This window comes from Lepidothrix coronata, unplaced genomic scaffold, assembly GCF_001604755.1.
Source record: "Lepidothrix coronata isolate B3197 unplaced genomic scaffold, Lepidothrix_coronata-1.0 Scaffold182, whole genome shotgun sequence".
NCBI lineage: Eukaryota > Metazoa > Chordata > Aves > Passeriformes > Pipridae > Lepidothrix > Lepidothrix coronata.
In genome coordinates, this window is record NW_016690362.1 from 361,790 (window position 1) to 381,385 (window position 19,596).

Genomic DNA, 19,596 nt, shown 5'->3' on the forward strand with positions numbered 1-19,596 from the left:
AACATATGTTTCAGAAATATTTGCTAACTTCACTTTTACTTCCAGTTTCAGCCTAGCTCTCATTTCAAACCATCTGCAATAAGGATCAATCCAATAACTCACTATCATCAAACCTCTATCATAAGAAAAAGCATGAGAATATTAGATGCAATAGCATTCACAAAACTGATGAGAAAGTATGGCAATCCAGAAGTGTAAACAACTACAGGACATCCTTTCCACAAGGAAGCCAAGGCACAAACAATTTAGACAATGCATTTTACAGAAAGCAACATTTAGAGAAGGCACGATACAGTCAAATCTTTTATGGAGTATAGCAAGCAAAACAAAATAACAAACAGGAATATAAAGAAAGTAATGAATTCAAGATACAGAAAATTATGTTTTTAAAACAATTATGATTTCGATACTATTTTTTCAGTACTTTTACTTGAATACATTCCCTCAAAAATACACTTTAAACAGCACAAGATAGGAAATGTCTTTCGTGCTGATATGTTGTGTCTATCACTAGTTTAAAATTTAGAACTTTTTTTTTTTTGAACTTCAATTGCATGGGCCCTATCAGCCTATACCGTATTTTCTTGTCTTACAAATTTTTCTATATTAAAAAAAACCAAACCAAACCAAAACAAACAAAAAAAACCAAACCACACAAAAAAACCAACACAAATCTATTGTAGTTCTCTGTTTTCTGGAAATAATGACCAGATATAGAAAGGAAGTTAATGCAACAAAACTGCAGAAAATTTTCAGATTGTTTTTATAAAGGAGAAAAAGGAAGGAAGGAAAAGAGCTATTCAGAATTGAGAAGCTTTTCTAAAAAGATTTCAGAACACAGAAACTCACTGGTTTTAATCTTCATATAGGTAGATTATTTTCTTGCATTAAAATTATATGCAAAAGCAAATTTCTATGACATTATAAACAGTAAAATACTGACATTTCTCAACTGCATTGGGACAATCCAACACTGCACTCATTGGCATATGATGCTGTGCCTCAGCCACACAACCTCAATTTTTCCTTGTGTCCACACCAGTATGTAGTAAGCAGCAAGTTGGATCACTTCACTGCTCTGTCTGAGAAGCAAAAACAATCCAAAAGTCAAATAATGGAGGCCTGTGCAGACCCATGAGCTGATGTGATTCATTGTTTATGTGCCAATCTATTAGTACTACTGCAAGAAAGGTAAGTAGAATGCTTCAGCAGAAAGAAATTATGGAGCAGCAGTGCAACTGTAGCCCTGGTTTACCTTCGGCTGGAAACCAAAGCTACATAGGACATTCTCCAAGTTTGTGCACTGTGGGAATTGCCTTTTGAACAAGATGCACATTTAAAGAATGTCTGGAATCAGTCAGCTCTGTAACCTACCACAAAGATCAAATCTCATTTTCAATAAAGGTTTTAAACTTAATTTTAGGACTCTTGGCCAAATTTTAGCTAAATTACTTTTTTGCTCGTGGTTTCAGAAAAATGCATTTCCACCAGGGAAATCAGAATCTGTATTAGACAACTATGTAGTAGGAAATGGGATATTTAACGAAAACTTTATATTCTCAGACATTTCAAATCCCACTGCATTCATGAAATAACTTTTATGTTTTGTCCTTCACCCTATCTTTTCTGCTCACAAACTGTAATTGCCACAAAACTTCAGGTCAAAGAACACAATAACTTTAATATTATTCCCTGCTGAGGTAGCAAGCCAAACCACGAATTGCAAAGCATCTACTACCTCTAAAAGCCAAAGAGCTTTACAGAACTAGGTAATATTCACTTTCAAAATGTCCTGCTTACTCAGAACACTAACAAAATTCTTAATCTTGTCTTAATCTTTCTTTTAGAAAGAAATCATCCATAACTTCAAAATATTTCGGAAAAGGTATTAGGTGTCCAAATGTGAAGAAACATCACACAACTGTTGGTTTTTATTTTTCAGCACGTCTGTACTGAAAGACTAACTTATATAATTTTTTTTTAAATAACAGACTCAATACTGTTGTTTTTTCCTTCCACTTTTTGTGGCTTAATCCTGGCATGAAAAAAAATTCATCCAAAGGATGGCATTCATGCCGCCAACACACATACAGTTTTTGGCAGGCTACAAAAGAAGTCGGTACTCCTCACAGAGCAGCTCTGTGCTACACAGAGGTTGATGTCAGTAAAATATTAGCCCAAACTGAAGTCTATTATATAAAATATATGCAAACAGAGTCCATACTATGAAAATTCATTTCTCTTGAGGAGTAGCAAAGTCTTTAAAGGTCTTATAACTAAAAATAAATTATGGAGTTTGTCTCACTCCACATTTCATTTTTAACTGGGAAAAAACCACTAAATAATACAGAAAGAACAAAAACCACACATGGAAAGCACAATCAAAGACAGAAGATTCCAATGCAAGATATTTCTCTCTCACATGCCTTTAAGTAATTACTGCTCTTAAAGCTCTTTGTCTGTCCTTTGACACTGGAAACAGATGAGGACCTGTATCTTGAATAGAAAAATTGATTCATATAAAGGACAAAAAGAACAGCACTGAAGGTCTTCACATTAATTTTTTTTTACTTATAAATTCAGTAAGCAATAGAAGTTTTTCAGTTCAGCTCATCTTTTGCAGAGTAACACACTTAGTAGCAGCATATAAAAACATTAAACAAAACACAATAAGAAATGCACCGTCCTCTATTCCCTGATTCCTCAAAAGCTGATTCCCTGAAATCTGGTACTTTGACATGGTTGCAAGCTTAACTCATAACTCAAGCTACTAGATGGACTTTGCTGCTCAGATTTCTATGAGCAGATACTATTTTCAGGAACTAACAGACCTGTTTGATGAAACAGACCCATTAAACAGACATGAGAGTAAATAACCTTTATTGGTACTGCATGTAGCAACTCTCTTCTGGAGTATGGAGACCATAAGCACTCTGAAATATGCATATACACATATTATTATATAAGTATATATGGTTATATATGCTTATACTAATATTCTTGGTAATAATAATGTTGAAGCTGGTCTTAGTGGAACCATGTTCAACACATGAACCAAGTTCTCATGTTGTTTTACATTATTTGTCATTCCTATCATTTCTTCTAGAAACTGATAAAAAAAACCCCACCACATCACATTCTCTTCGAGTCCAGCTCCTGATTTTTATGCACCTATAACTTCATTGAATCTGGATCAAACTATTTGGCTCCAAAAGATCATCTACCCCACTCTACACTGCAAAATAAAAAGCATTACTATGCAAAATATGGCACTGTGCTCCCCACAAAGTCAAGGTAGGTAGTTATAAACTTGGACAATAAATAAAAGCACAAAGCACACATTCATGGTCAATTGTATGACACATAAAACCAGTTTTCTGTTCATTATCCATGTAGAACTCTCATCAAGTCAAAACTTTCTTGTGTAAATATCTATTTGCATGTAATATTTGCATGCAATTATTCCGAGGCAACAAATGGACTTAAAAGGTTGTAACATTTTATGAGATCGTCTTTATGCTTATGGGTTATACGCTTTTTAAAAGCAGTGAAAAGCAATTTATTCAGAAGGCAACAATAAAAGAACCTATTTAGCAAAATATAAATTCAGAAAATTAATCAGAGCAAATGTAATGATTTTTATTTACAATTGTACAACAAATTATTCAACTATTTGCATACTCAAAAGATATGTTTGAAAATTCACTCTCAAAAAAAGAAAAAAAATTTTCTGAGGCCGTTAATTACAACCATTTCAAAGTTTCGAATAAAAATTCCCCATTCTTGGAATGCAAAGTCCAAAAAATGAAACAAGTCTAAAATTGAAATTCTTGTTGCCAGCACTGATCTCTACATAATTTATTACAGACTATAACAAAAATAACAACAGAAAGAACCTTTGGCAGCATAGCACTGTTCTACATTAATTGGTCATGGCAACCAAGTTTTGCTTTTAAACCCATCTGATAATGAAACCTTTCCAGAAATGTGAGAATATAATGCTGCTTTTCTTAAGAAGTTACAAGGCCTTAATACAGTATGCAGATGAGACACTGAAATATAAAAGAGTCCTGTTCCTGATTATCAGTGGATATGAGGAATCAGGTACACTGACCAGGCTTCAAATTCTTTGATTTTTACAAGTCTGTCATTTTTTCATAAGTGAACTACTTCAAATATGTTTTAGGAAGAAACATTATTTTCTGTTTTATTAACTTTCCAATTGCAGAATCTTACAATTTATCTCTAAAATTCAGTATGTAGTTTCAGAAGATAAAAATCCTTATACTAAATCTTTCAACCTCACTAGACAACTACAGCTTGCTAAGGGAAGGTCAGAAATAGAACCATTCATTAAATACACTGTTCTGGACCAGAGATCCCAGAGATTCAACCCTAATGCTCAATCCCATATAGTGTTAACTGCCATAATAACATACCTAGTGAAGCTTGATCTCATATGCAATTAAAATGTACACAGATTACATTTATGTGTTTTCTTGAATATGTCAGAAATGCCTCAGATCACCAAAATTAATTTTAAAATATTTTTATTTTCAAATCTGTTAACTAACGTCTTCCTCATTGACAAAAGCCTGTTAAAATTTCTTTACTAGAACACTAAACTCCAAATGCTAAGAAAAGTCTTCTTTAATATAGCTTAGAAATTAAAATTTTGTTTTATTATTACAGACTATTACACAGAGTATCATGGCATATCAAGATAATACTGCTTCTGTTTTTAAAACTCAGTTTATTGCACAAGTATAGTGGAAATGTGATTACTCACATTAAACTAATTACAACAAAGATAAATACATTTAAATGGTTCTTTTATCAGTAAAAAAACACTATACAACTATGGTTTTAATTATTTTTAATGTAGGTTAGCCATATCACACTTTCCACTTCCTCTCCCAACATTTAACAAGACATAAATAGCAGAAAGTAGTACTCTACTTATAACAGGGGAGAAGGCTGTGGGGTGTGTACACAAAAATACAGTAAATATTAATCCATGATAGGAACATCACAAAATCCAGCAACAGCATATACCTTGCTACATTTTGTATTCTCCCAGATTACCCAAAGCTGCTCCACGTCAAGAAATAACTGTCAACAAGTAATTTGGAGGGACCATTTTGCCTCCCAGTAACTTCCTGGCTGAAGCAGCAAGTTCACAGATTACTTTACTGTCTCTTACACTNGTAGATGGGCAAAACCACTATGCCTTCCTCCCTCTTATCACTGTGCACAAACACTGTTCTTTGCCCAAACACTACAAATTATTTTCAGTTCCTTATAGTCAGTTTGCAGTTTATGGTCAGCCTGCATTTTACATGTCACCTCCCTATTCAAAAGTCATGATAACTATTAACATCAGCAGAGCAAGTCAGTGGCAAAGAACCTTACAAGCATCAATTTCAAAATATAAGGTAGATACAAGACAGATAGCATTAATTACAGAAATTTACCTGTAAATGTTTTTTTTGTGGGGTTTCTTTCCACTACTTTCATTTACTTGCAGCCTATCTCATCTGTGAAAGCTAAGGCAGATTCTTGGAACTACTGCTGAACTGGAACAGAGTCCCAGGACCTAGCTGGGTATGGAATATCCAAAGTAGCAGGTGACAAGCAGTAATTAAAACATAAAGCAAGTAAACTGAAGGCAATCAAGTGCACAGAAGAACAATGTTTCCAGTTAGATAGTCTCCTATCTTCTTCAGGCTTCAGACAGAACCACATCAGTCATTTTGCAGCAGTTCTACACACTGGCCCATTTTTATAGAAACTACCATTTTGTTTTCTAGCACTTGAGCTGCCAACAAAAGAAGTTTGACTGATCTTTTAAGGCAGCAAAGAACTAAAAAAAATTAAAATGTATGCTTGCTAACTATCTGCAACAATGACTTGGGATATATGACTAGTAAAAGAAATATCATGGGATATTTCTTGAACAACAGAAGAAGCATTATTGCATTATTATATTACAGAGATCTCTATTCTATTTCTGAGAAATAATTATGTGGGAGAGCATATCTTCAGAAAACAACACTTATGTAGTTTACTTCAACAGGTACTATTTTTTAACAATAAAAGTATCTAGAAACAAAAAATTAGATGCTTTGGTAGAAAGCAATATAGCCACTGATCAGCAAAAAAAAAAAAAAAAAAATCATTCTTTGGGTACAACAAGAACAGGCCACAAAGGAGAATGTTCTCTTTGTGGATATTGACATGAAAGTTTGAAGGATTTATTTGGTTTATCTTGAAGTCATGTGGGTTTTTTCTGCAATACAAGAGAACAGACTTATCTCAGAAGTATCACAGAGCATCATCATGTTTTTGCAATTAATTTTCAAAAGCAAAATGAAATTACACAAACATTATAATCCATGAAACACTAATTGCATTAGGATTATCATGTGATTATTCAGAATATAATTCTAGAACTAACATATATCACTTGAGACACTATCAGAAACAACTTCGTTCATGTAATACTTCACAAGTATTATATTCGGCATTTTGCAGCCCCAGAGCCCAGAGGTTTACTCTCTTATAGGTTATCTACAAGTCTCAGAGAAATACTTCTGAAGGCAAACAGACTAGAATTATTCTGATCATCTTTCCCTTACTGTCTGAAATGTAACATGGTGCATTTCAGGTATCCTCAAAATCTAGTGCAAATGATTTCTTCACATTATTATATTGGCTTTCAAAGCTTGCCTGCTACATACCTCTCTACATAGTACAGCTCTGACTGTCAGCTAACCACTGGAATACTGACAGGTCTAAAATACACCTGTCTATATGCAGCATACCGATTTACCCAGCCAGGGAAGGGGGCAAGGAGGGAGGTTCAGGGAAGGCAGCACCCTGGGAGACTTCCCCTCCACCTGAGTGCAGGGAAGAGGTACAAAGGGCTGGCCCAGCACTATCACAGTACTACCTACCCAGTTAAACTTAATTGATGTCACACATTTTATTCATCAGTTTAAAGTGTTCAAACAAAAGACCCTGTTAAGTAGAGCTGAGATTTACAGTACTTGTTTCTTTCAAAAATGTCATTAAATCAGCTCCTTATTATGCAGCAACAATGAGGAACTGTTTACAAATCAAAAACGCACCTTCCTAAGGGTAGCAAACAAGTCAGGGTGTGGTTGCCTTGCAATTGGCAGGGAACGTGTGTCTTTCAAATATTTCCAGTTCTACCGTGCAGCAGCTTGGGTTTAAGGTAGCATAATGAAACAGGTTAAAACGCATTCAGAGTTATCTCATGCCATTGCCACAACTACAAGGTGTGCCTTTTGGCTCTGCTAGAGATACTCTTTACTATTAATCTTACTTCACTTGCCTGTTCAAAGAAAAACATCATTTCTTTACAATAAGTTATGTAGTAAAGCACCCTGATTTCCATAAAGAGAAGTCCAACCATTTAGGATTTGTTAAAGGAGACAACAAGAACACAAAAACTATTTGATGTAATATATCCGAAAAGTTCAGGAACATACATGGAAGTTTAAGAGAATAGCAAGATCTCTCATTGAAGGGTCTCACAGAAATGGAATTCTTACAGGGTGAGAGCAACAAATTATCTGGAAATTACAACTGATCCACAAATATGAAGTGGGAGATAGGCAGAGGCAATAAGGTTTTTCAAATGGTGACACAGGAATGAGAAAAGAAGGGAAGAGGATGATGCACTGATAACCTTCCTCAAGGATCTGCACTTTGACCTATGCTTATAAATATAAACTGACAGCTGAAGAAACTTTGTAAATTTTGCCAAGCTAAAAGTTTGAGATTTAGTGAGAATAATCTTGTCTGATTATTCTGATTAGCTACAGAAGGCTTGCACAGCAACAGGCTGATTGTGAAATAAAATGTTAGATTAAATCTATTGCCAATAAATGCCATAGGAAGGGTAAAGTAATCTGAAGTGAATCCATGTATTAGCAAGTTTCAAATTTTAGAAGGGAAAACAGAACAGAAATCATCACCACAAGTTTTTCTTGACTACTGTTTGTCACTTGCATTGTTCAAAAAGATAGAGGGACTAGAGAAAAACTTAAGAGATATAGCACAGCTTCTACACAAACAAAAATTATGGATAATTATGGCCTTGGAGGGATTAAAAAAAAGACACGGTTAAAATCATGAACACTAGCAGGAAATAGTTATCCATTACATACAAGGACTGGTGAAATCTTAGCAAGATAATCAAAGTTTAACAAGGAATTTAAAAGCAAGTTTCTTCCCTGCAATATATAACTTTTACCACAGGACAACATCGAGGTCAGAATTCCAGTTTGATTGAAGAAGTGAATCTATTGAAGATCAGGCACTTTTTAACAGAGCACCCTAAAACTGTCATCTCCAATGCTGGCAAGTCCTTAAGCTAGTAGAACACTATAAATAACAGCTTGTAGTACCTTGTATATGACTTGTAATAACTTCTCTAACATTTTCCTCTCATATTAAAAACAAATAAGGGAGGGGGCACGTTAGCAGTGCTTAGATTTAGCAGGCTTAGATTTAACAGTCCTCAGAACTGATACATGTGAAACAGTATTGTTTGATATGTAGCTAAGTCACTCTCAAATGAACAAAACAATTGTTGTTCTCTCTTTTTTCAGTACATATTATATGCATTTACTGAATGCTACCAGAACTTTCTCCCATCAAACCACAGTTTTCTAGACACCATTTGGAGCAGGGCAGAGGGTGGAATGTCACAAGGGTCACAAGTGAGTCACCTGAAACTACAGACTAGCAAAGTTGAACAACTTCCTTCATTAAGGAGTCCCTATAAAATTTGAAACAAATCCCACACATTCCTGTATCATGAGAAGGTTTATACTGGGTTGAAATATGCACATAATGAAAAAAAAAAATTAGATTCTTTTTCATACACCAAATTTTCAACTGCTCAAGGCTTGTATTCAATCCATAAGAACATCTCTCATTTGTAAAGCACATAATTGAAGATTATGCAACTGTATTATGGCAGTCCCAAAATACCATGTGCAGAAAGCACCAAAGCGTTTACAGACAATACTTGCCAAACAGTCATTCCATCAAAACCACAACTCAACCACTACTTGAACTAAACTTGTTTGAACCAGATTGAAATATAGATGTAAAGTATGTTCATACTGAATTGCAAAACAAATGCCAGGAAAATAAAAATAACACACCTATTGGAATGCACTTACAGAAGCAATCTGCCATGCACAGAGCTGGCAGTAATACCCTCTAGTATAGATTTGAAAGAGGAGACAAAAACACAGTAAGTTTCGTAACAGGAACTCACAGAAAATTCATAAATACATAAATACCTCACTGACATTGTTTAGGTGGGAACTGCACTGAGAAACAAAACGAGTGACCCACTCCCAACAAGAGGGAAAAACAAAAAGAAAGAGAACCAAGGGATCCGTCACCCATAGATTTCAAGTACAGCTTAAAACATAACTAGATTATTCTCATCCAACAGCTCTGCATTGTGTAAAGAAAGACACTTTGTCTCATCCCAGTTTCTAGTGTCCAAAACAACCCACAAAAATCTCAATTAATATCCCCATTGTAGAAGGATATAAAACCAAGAGTTACAGAAGAATTGTTGTTACTGTGAATTTTCCCAGAATGAGACAGCAGCTGCACTATACCCGCAAAGGTGCATTTGTTACAACCTGTGTTCTTCTGGGTTTATAGATAAAAGTTATGCCAACTCTTTAAAAACATATTTACTAGCTTTACTAGCCTTCAGAGAAGGCAACATATAAACACCCAGAAACATCTAAAGTTACCACTGTACTTTTAGGATGTAATTTGATGAGCAAATCTTTCAGTGCAGCTTCCTGCCTCTCTACTGCCTTCTCAGTTGTGCAAGTATGTATGTACAAGGTGGATGAGGACTGAGACAGCAAAATGACTCAATGACTTGTGCAGCAGTGACGTATCTGGCAGGGGGGCCCAGATGCAAAATCTAGCAGTAGAAAAGGCCAGTCATTATGCAGTTTCAGGGGTAGATCTGACACATAAGGCACCCTAGTTCATCATTAAGTATATTATGTTGAATTACAAGTCCCTTTCCTAGGCTGTCAAACCATTTTGAGAGACATCTCTCAATATCAGAACTGCAAAGGAGAGTGAATGAAATCCTGGCCCCCAAAACCCGCACTTAAGCACATTTCAGTCTTAGGTGCTTGTATAAGCTTACAGCTTTCAAATTTAAAACAAACAAACAAACAAACAAACAAACAAAACCCAAACAAAAAAAACACACAAAAAACACACAAACCCAAACAAAAACAGAAACGAAACAAAAGCCCCCTCCACGCTATTTTCTGTCTTAACAACACATTGCTCCTTTGGGCACATACAAATGGCTCACTAAAATTCAGAAAATGAGGGCCATTTGGCATACAATAGATTTACAAGCGATATTACGTAGGAAATTTTGAAAATTCTACCAAAACCAGTCCGAACTGCAAATGAAGACAAAGTATAAACTATTTTAGGAAAAAACAGCTGAACTCATTACACTGAAGAGCCTTCCTAAGTACTCCTCATATGAAGGCACTAAGGAAAAAAGTAGTTAACATTTTCAATAATTTTCTAATCTCCAAGGAGCAAACAGTACCTAAACAATTGTTAGTTTATCTGTACCACCACAGTATGCTTAAACTGCCTTTACTCTTCCTTCAGCTGTCCTTGCTTTAGGAAACATGAAGAGAAAAAAAAAATGTACCTACACATGGGCAAAGAACTTTCCCTTACTCTATCATGTTATTTAAAAAGAAAAATTGAGCCAAATCCATGTTACCATTGCATCGCAGAAATTACATTTTCTTTGGTAGAAATAAAAGACCTTCAAATGTAAAACCGCTGTACTAACTCAATTTTGCCACAGGATGATTCTTCCTGTCCATCAAAACCCTTCTGAATTCCTACAATCCATTTTTTTAAAACGTCATTCTACTTCTGAGTCCATTAACAATAAGAACAAGAAGTCAGAAACTGTTACAATGAAGTCTATAGCTATACAGATAAAGGAGTCAAGAGAAATTAAACACAGAAAAATCCAGATACCGTTTAACAATACACTGTGGAATAGACCTTCAAAAGAAACAGAAGGTTTCATTCTCAGCCCACTTCTGTTCAATCCTCTTCATAATGTGAGCTTTCTACTGCATGCCAAAAAATCATCAGGCAAAACTTTAGTATCTGACAAGAAAAAAAGCTTTTCAAATTCAAATTAAATGCATTTTAGGCTATTTCAGAATCACTCAGAATCACATTCTGAGTTGGAAAGGACCCAGAAGGATCAACAAGTCCAACCCATAGAGGGATCAAACCCACGACCTTGGTGTTATTAGCACCATGCTCTAACCAACTTCAAACCCAAAGCAACTCCCAGAAGTTATTCCTGAGTAATAGTCATGACCTTGATATAACAAACCTCATTTATAAGAAAATGCTCTGCTTCCTCCAAGCTTCATAGCCAACATGCCACTTCAGGTTTTTTCTCACATTTCAAAACAGACACCAAAAAACTAACCTCCTCAATAAACTTAGTGTTCTGACATCATGTATCTATACTCTGGAAAGCACTTCATGTCTGCCACTTAACATTTTCTAAGGGTAGCTATTCAGAATTATGATATTTTGCATTATGCTGAAACTGAATTTGACTGCTGTCCTTATCCTTCATAACTTCCTTTGTTCTTTCCACTTATGTGGCAGGAAGTGGTATGTTCTGTATTACAGTAGCCAGATACCCACAAAAGTAAGGTTTACACAAGTTGAATTCTTACCCTGCTCATCAATTCCTTTAGATAGTTGTGGGTTCACAAAAATCTTCAGATTTTCATTCCTGTCAGGCTGACATCTGGTCAAGTCCAAAGAATAGTTTTCATCTAAAATATATCAGAAGTTGGAGATTTGATTGAATGTCAACAGCATTGTGACAGAGATAACACATACCCAAAAAAAAAATCCCTTTTTCCTCCAAAAAGTATTCTAAACGTGTTTTCCTCCTTTGTAAAAGCCTTTTCAAGCAAATTTTTAGTCACAGTTGCGACCATATAAGCAATTCACAGAGTGAACTGATAAACTGAGTAAGACTACATGGAAAGTTCAATTATGGATGCACCATATGCCTCAATAATCCTTTAGGTATACAAAAGGAATCAATTTGTGCAATTTGTTCAAAACACAAAAAGCCCTTTTGGCAAGATCATCCTTCAGCTGAACCATCAGTTTGAACACTTGCCTGCTGAAAACATCACCACTTCACACAGTAATAACAGTAACTTAAACTAGCACAGAAGTAACATGGCTCTGAACCACTTGGTTCTGCTAAAGGAACAGATACATTAGGATGGCAGGGGAATTTGCCAGATCCATGTGTTTATTAGCCAAAATAACCAGTGGGTTTTTGTTTGGTGGTGATTTTTATTTCCTAATTGACCTTCCTCTGATACTTAAGGTGACCCTTACCTAAGTCTCTCAGCAGTGTACAGCAGTAGCCTTAGATGTACAGACCTACTTCAAGTTTTGTAACTCAATTTACCTCTTACTTTATACACAGTCAGAACTGCAAATCAGTAAATTCTAAAACTGAAATGTTTATGTCTCAGCAAATGTATACAGTCAAGAAGCCTCTTACATACAACCTCACCAAAAGTCATTATTATCACAACAAATTAAAAAATTGAAAACATTAGTACATTTGTTATTAGCCTCAATTTAAAAATACGGAAATCTGATTATACCTGGAACACGTGTTCTAGTATCAGCTTTTACCTCTTTCTGCAGGTTGGAGTTAAGGGTCACACTTCAGGAGACACAGTAAAAAGCAGTATGCCAAATCAGTAGCACTTTTTCTTACTAAAGGCTCTCAACCAAAATACAACCTGGTCGAGGTTCAACAGCAGCACTCTCCTGACGATTTTCTCTCCTCTTCCGGTGGTCATTAGCCAAGTGTTCAGCTAATTACTGTTTGATCTACTGCTTAGCGTGGATGAAACTATGCAAAGTGGAGTTTAGCTTTTAAAAACAGTCTTCATTTCATCTACTAAAACACATGAAAACAAAGCCTAATCAAGCTAGTATTCTGTACCATTTATTCTCCCACCAGTGAAAAGGGAAGGAAAGACTTCTCAAAAAGATGAAACTCATTAATTGAAGCAATTCTTACACAACTTTTCAAACACATCAGCTGGGGGGGGATATCTGCCATGCTGACTACCTGCCCACTGAGCACTAAGTTGCCTCTGCAGATAAGTACTAGTGCCCCACCAGTGCCTCCTGCTACACAAATTCTTCTGTTTGCTCAAGAAAATTTCAATCAGTCTGATGAAGTCATAAGCAACTAAGAATACAAATTTATTAGCAAGCATAAGAAATTTTAAACACAGGCATCCCTTACAGTTTCAGGCACGATGCGGAGGGAAGGCATTCAGTTCAACCCAGGCCAGGTTTTATGTTTTGCAAAAGGCGTATCACCACCTGGGAGCCTCTCTTCTCCAGGCACTCCCTGACAGAGCATTGCACCTGCTATCAAAGCAAGAAACACTGAACCTTCTACAAGCACATGGGCATGAGAAGAGCAGCACTACCACTGTATAATTGCCAAGACAGGAAAGGCATTTTACCAGGCATTTCTCTTTTCTTCCTATCAGCTTTTTGCGAGAGAGGGTGGTGTTTTGTGAGGCTTTTTTTAAAGGCATGGAAACCAAAAACTAAAATACATTTACATGGGCTAGATTATTTCTTTGAATTCATTAGTTGGGAAGACAAGGACTAAAGTGAAACAGGACTGCATTTGCCTTGGCTGCAGCTGCTTTAGAGCAGGTCTAGTTTCCATAATTAAACCCACATTTGGCATATACTGAAAGCCAAGTACAGACAGCAAGGTCTTCGTATTCAAACTTCTTAGCAAAAGCAAAAATGAGCCAACTCAACTCATATTCCAATCAAGACATATCCTAAATATTTATCTGGTGCAGGCAACTGTTCTAGAAGAAAACGATGATAGAAAGCAGTTTCAAAGTAATTCTCACACATAGGCAAACCTCCCTCTCCAACTAAAGATTGGCTTAGTTAAATATTTCCAGCCATTTTAAAACTGTACTACTTAAAAGATAGTTTTTAATAGAAAAAATGCTTAATAATGCACTTAATGGCAAAGAAAGAAAAATAAATTCAAGTTTATTATACTGCAATTTTCCTCAGCTTATCCATCCTACAAGCAATTCCACATACAAAACAGTTCACACTAAGGAAACTCAAGTCTGAAGTAACGACAGATTTATCTCCCTTCCTCTTATTTTCACTCCCAATTCCTCAGCATTTGTATTTCAAGATTGCATTTCCAGGACACCAGACAGACCTAGAAACAATAACGTCTCTACAGCTTCCCAGAAATAAGTCACCCCTACTTTATTTAACTTAAGGCACAGACTCCCCACCCTGAAATACAGCCTTGCATTCTCCTGAAATGTTCATGAATTATACAGATAAACCAAAACGTGAGCTGCTACAAGTTTAGTGAGGTTGAGTTGACCTACATCTACTACAAATATTATTTCAACAGTAAGGCTGAAAAAGTTTATAACCATGAACACTGTGGATGTTTTAAAAGTTGTTTTACAAAGAACAAATCATAGTTTAGAAAGCCCACACTTGTGACTACAGAAAGCAAGTTGCAGATGCATTATGAATTAAGTTCATCCTGTACAAGTGAAAAAAAAACCTAAACCTTCCTCACAGAAATAAAATTCTAAGAGGTAGAGAACTCAAGTTAGCTGAATCTCCCTCCATGTGACAACCCACATAATTTCATGGCAGATTAAATGAATCATTTAAATAATCCAAGAAGCTGTTCAAATAGACACTGTTTACATTTTTATCTCATCTGTGTCCACTCATCAAATTAACAGAAAAAAGTAACATTGGCAAGATAGCAAGAGTGGCTCAATTAAACATAATTATGCCTGATAAATCTTTTCCCATGAGGTGTAAGGCAAGACAGCTGTGACAAGCATAGGCTGCAAGCTGATTTGTCCTTACATCCTGAAACACTACATAGTATCTTATAAATGAAGCAAGTGATTCAACCTGCCAACAGCCCATGGCACAAGAGCTGCAGTTGCCAAAAAATAATGCTGTGCAGGTGCCAGCAAGTTTCACCTAAAGTTAGTCTTTGGCAAAAGTCAAAGTCATATGACTGAAAATGTTACCATAGGAGAGGTCTGACCCCAAGCCAAGGGTCCAATTTCTGGATGGCCTGGACTCCTCACCAAGACAGCTGTATGGCAGCTTGCTTCTGCTCTGGCAGCACCGTGCAGCCTGTTAGACTGCAATATGGTAAAAGATATGAGTATCAAGGGCAAAGTGTCTCTTTTCAGTGGTTCATGTGAAAGACTAATTTGCATAGGCCAAAAATATCTTTACTGTCTCTTCTCTGTTCCCTGCCACTGCTTCATTTCCCTACTCACTGTTTCTTAGAATGCCCACTCTTATATTTGTCTTATAAGCATTTATTCTGGCATGACTTTTACTGACTTTGACTATGACATATTAGAATATGGTGCAAAGTCCATCCCTGCATGCAGATCAAACAAACATTAATTTATGAATTGAAAGCTAACACCAAGAATAAAGCAGGCAGAAAACTACTTTTCCACTCACAGTCAGAAATCCACAACAGTTTGCTTGATGACTGGCTTGAAGAAATGCAGCATAAACCAATATAACATGCCACACAAGGCAAAATTCATCAGCAGGATAACTAAAATGGTATGTGACTACTACCAGTTCAATTTAGATGGAAAAAACCTTCAAAGAGCAGGGAAATGTATTGATTAAATCTGCAGCTGTGTGAAATAAGTTTGGCTATGAATTAGAAAGTCTATTTCAAGCTAAATGATGTAAATAACCCTTTCTGGAAACAGTGATATAGTAAAAAATTATTCAATCAAAGGTTCCTCATGAATCTAGGAACAAAAATAGACATTTCTGAAAATGCAAAATCTCAACCTCTAGGTAAGATTAAGTTAAAAATATCTGCCTTGCAGTGCTTGTTGGTGCTCTGTCTAAACCCAGCAAATGACATTGACTTTTACTCACCACTAGTGAGATCTCAGCTAAATGAGTATGCCCAGTTTTAGACTGCTCAGTACGAGACAGATGGACTAAAGAAAGTTCATCAGAGAGAGCACCAAGCAGTTCGGGGGCTGAAGTACATGAGGAACAAGGACAGGCTGAGACACCTGACTTTGTTATTCTGGAGAAGACTTGGGGGAACATCCTGCTTTCTCATCTACCTAAAGGGAGATAATAGCAAAGACTAAACTAAACTCACTGTCATTGTACACTAAAATTGATGCTGTTCAAGCTTTCAGGGGGGCAGGTTGCAGCAGATGTCCTCCAGAGGTCCCTTTCAGCCTAAATAAATCTACAACTCTGATACTACCCATGGAAGCTTTCATCCCAATTTGATGCTAATTTCTGATTATTCAAGTTATTGAATAACTACAGCACAACAGGGAGAGATATGTACAAAAAAAATAGCTTCATGGGGAACGAGTGAGGTTTCCAAAACCACCTGCACAGCATCATATTTGATACAAAACAACCATCACCTAAAAATAAGCAGTAAATTCAGTTGTAATTCCAAGCTGTGCTTTTAGCAATGGTCACAAGCATGGCAAATAAATGAATGAACAGCAAGGCACAAAAAAATAGCAGTTTCCATGCAGTATAGTTCAGACTACGGTACCAAGCTTTTCTGGAGGTACAAAAGTGAAGTAGTAAACTGTCTTCTATGCTTTTTCCTCATTTTCATACAAAAAAGATGCTGCATTCCCAGAAAACAGAAAAACAGACCTCTAGCAGACTCACAGGTACACATAAAAACTAACTCTTTAAATGCAAGTTTCACATCTAAAGCACGTGTCAACCTTCTACAGAAAGACAGGACATTTCTGTGCATACCTGCAGAAGGACTATGTCACCTGCTTCTACAGGCCAGCAAAACCTGAATGATATGGATAACATTCTTTAAAAGCTTTTCAGAAAGCCTGACACATGAGGTAAGAGTTGTATCTGACTAGTGGATCAAAAACTGAATTTGTCATGCTGTTCCTCATGTAACAGAGAGACACAATGAGTAGCTCTAGCTTGCAATTTCTATGTAACTCACAAAAAGAAAGAGCTCAGAAATCAAACAGTGAAACAAATTCTGAATAGTATCCAGAAAAATCTTTTCCCTTGAATCCTGACAGGTACTGCAACATGTTGATCAGGAATATCCTGTTAACATAAAAAAAAATTACTTTAAGGGCGACTGAACACTAAAATGGGTCACACGGGAACTTTGGAGTTTCCATCCTCAGAGATGTCCAAAATTTAACTGGACAGTGTCCCCAGCAACAGCTCCAGCTGACCCTGCTTTGAGCAGCAGGGTTGGACTAGAGGAGCTCCAGAGATCCCTGCCAACTAACACAGTGCATCTGCAGTCAGTGAAAGTTAGCCTCAATAAAAACACATTCATCTCCAAAATCTGAGCTATACTTACACTGTATTTTACTCATTTTGTTTGATGCCTCTAGACGTGATCACACCACAAACATATGTTACTGAAATCCAATAATCAGGCCAAGGAAAGATTCCTCAGTTGTAGAAGAAAAACAGAAGACACTTCTCTTTCGTGGCACATGAAAAGCAAGAGAAAGAGAAATACCTCTTCCTCTGTCTGAACATTGTGGATAAATGCCACAGTCCAAAATAAAAATAAATCATCTGAAGCCATGTCCTTAACAAATATTCTGTCAAAAGTTTCCCAGCATTATTACAGTTGAATCTCTTTACCCTGTGCTTTTGGACACCATAGACTCACACATGTCATGTAGCGTCCATGACACTACTTACAAACCTTATTTAAAAAAATACACTTAGTCACAAGCCTAGAAGAGTATGTTTTCCCCTTTTCCAAAGAAAGGTCAAAAGACTTTAAAAGAGCCCAATTCATATCTTGAAATATAAATAGCTCATAATGGAATCAGGTCAAATACTGAGAACTTGGAACATGTAAATGTCTTCAGAAGGAGATTCAATTTCCAAGCAATATCTAATAAGACAGAACCAAACAGAACATTTATGATCCTATAAAAGTCTTTTCCTCTAATGGCACCCCCCCCTTTTTTTTTTACATTCTCTAGATAAAAAGATTTGTGGTTTCATATCTGTCAAAAAGATTAAAGAGAATTCAAGAAAGAATCTGCTTCAGGAAGACTGCATTATTTTTTCCCCTTTTACAAAATTAGAAATAGACGTTGGGTTTGGCCTAACACTAAGAATGGATGATGAACAAAAAGATAAATGTAATGAAGATCAGTGTTTACCACTCTTAGAGCACACTTTAATAACTTTGGACAACCATGGTTCTACTATGCATGCAAAAATCAATCCTTCTTTAACCACTCAAACACTGAATAAAAAAGAGTTATTTGCTAGGTACAAATACAGTTGATAAGTAAACTTTCTCAAACATTTGTAGAGATAAAATTGTCAGTAAGTTACAAGACACAAAATGCTGGTTTCACAAGGATTAACAGCAAATCTCTGCATTGTCACTGATCATGACAAATTTGATCCAAATGAGACTCAGGCACATGTATAAATTTTATCAAGTGTGGCGGAATATGACACCAAATTGCTATCAGTGGTAGGAAAGCGCATAATATCTAATCCACTATGAAATTATAGTGGTCTAAATAGTTAATGCTTAACACAAATAAGTTATGCTGCTACCAGTTAAATATTTTTGTTTTGATTTAATTACAGCCAACAGAATAATTTATGATATTGATAATTTACATATGGTCATTGTACTTTTGACCCAGTATTGGGAGTCCTAAAGCCCTTCACGCAGCATCACTGAACCAGTGTTCTAACTTTGCAGCCTTAAGGTAAGTTTGGATATATATTATTACACACCCTTCACCCAACTTATATATATGGCTTCATGTACTACTGCTCTCTCCTCTTTTTACCAACAGGAAAGTTAAAACCATTGTGGACAACTATTGTATAGCAGCAGCTATACAATCCAACACTCCAGTGGTGACTGATGCTGAATGGCTGAAAAAGGTTCAGACTTTGACAGATCACTGTCACCTAAACTGCAAAACTGTGTTATGGCCGCCCAAATAAAAAGCTGTGATCCTAGAAGATTCACGAATCACTATTACCTAGTATTAGGCCTTGCCAGTGCAGGTGAAGAAACCAGTATCCTTCTCAACTCTTGAAGGAAAAAGGAATCAAAGATCTCCATTCTCAGGAGCAATGGGAAGGAAGGCAAGAGCCCAGTGAGCCCAGATTGCACATCATATGGCAGTTACTGAGGGAGAGAGGAAGAAAGAGGACTGTGGCCCAGTTACTGCTTCACATGGTGCCACTGTCACAGACAACCAAAGTCAATACCAATTTATTCAAAGACCTTCCCTTCTCAGATGGATAGAAACATTTAGTTTTGCCTCTTTAAGAAGGGAAAGATCTCACATTGATTATAATGTTGTAGGT

The 19,596-nt window shown here is 36.2% G+C and overlaps 1 protein-coding gene across 1 annotated transcript in view; it reads right to left on the reverse strand.

Moving 5' to 3' along the window:
- Positions 1-11,924, reverse strand: part of SIPA1L1 (signal induced proliferation associated 1 like 1) — a 190,168-nt gene extending 178,244 nt beyond the window's left edge. The window contains exon 1 of the mRNA XM_017830675.1: positions 11,823-11,924. The gene's annotated coding sequence lies outside the window, so the exon portion shown is untranslated. The remainder of the gene's footprint in view (positions 1-11,822) is intronic.
- Between the last annotated feature and the right edge of the window lie 7,672 nt (positions 11,925-19,596).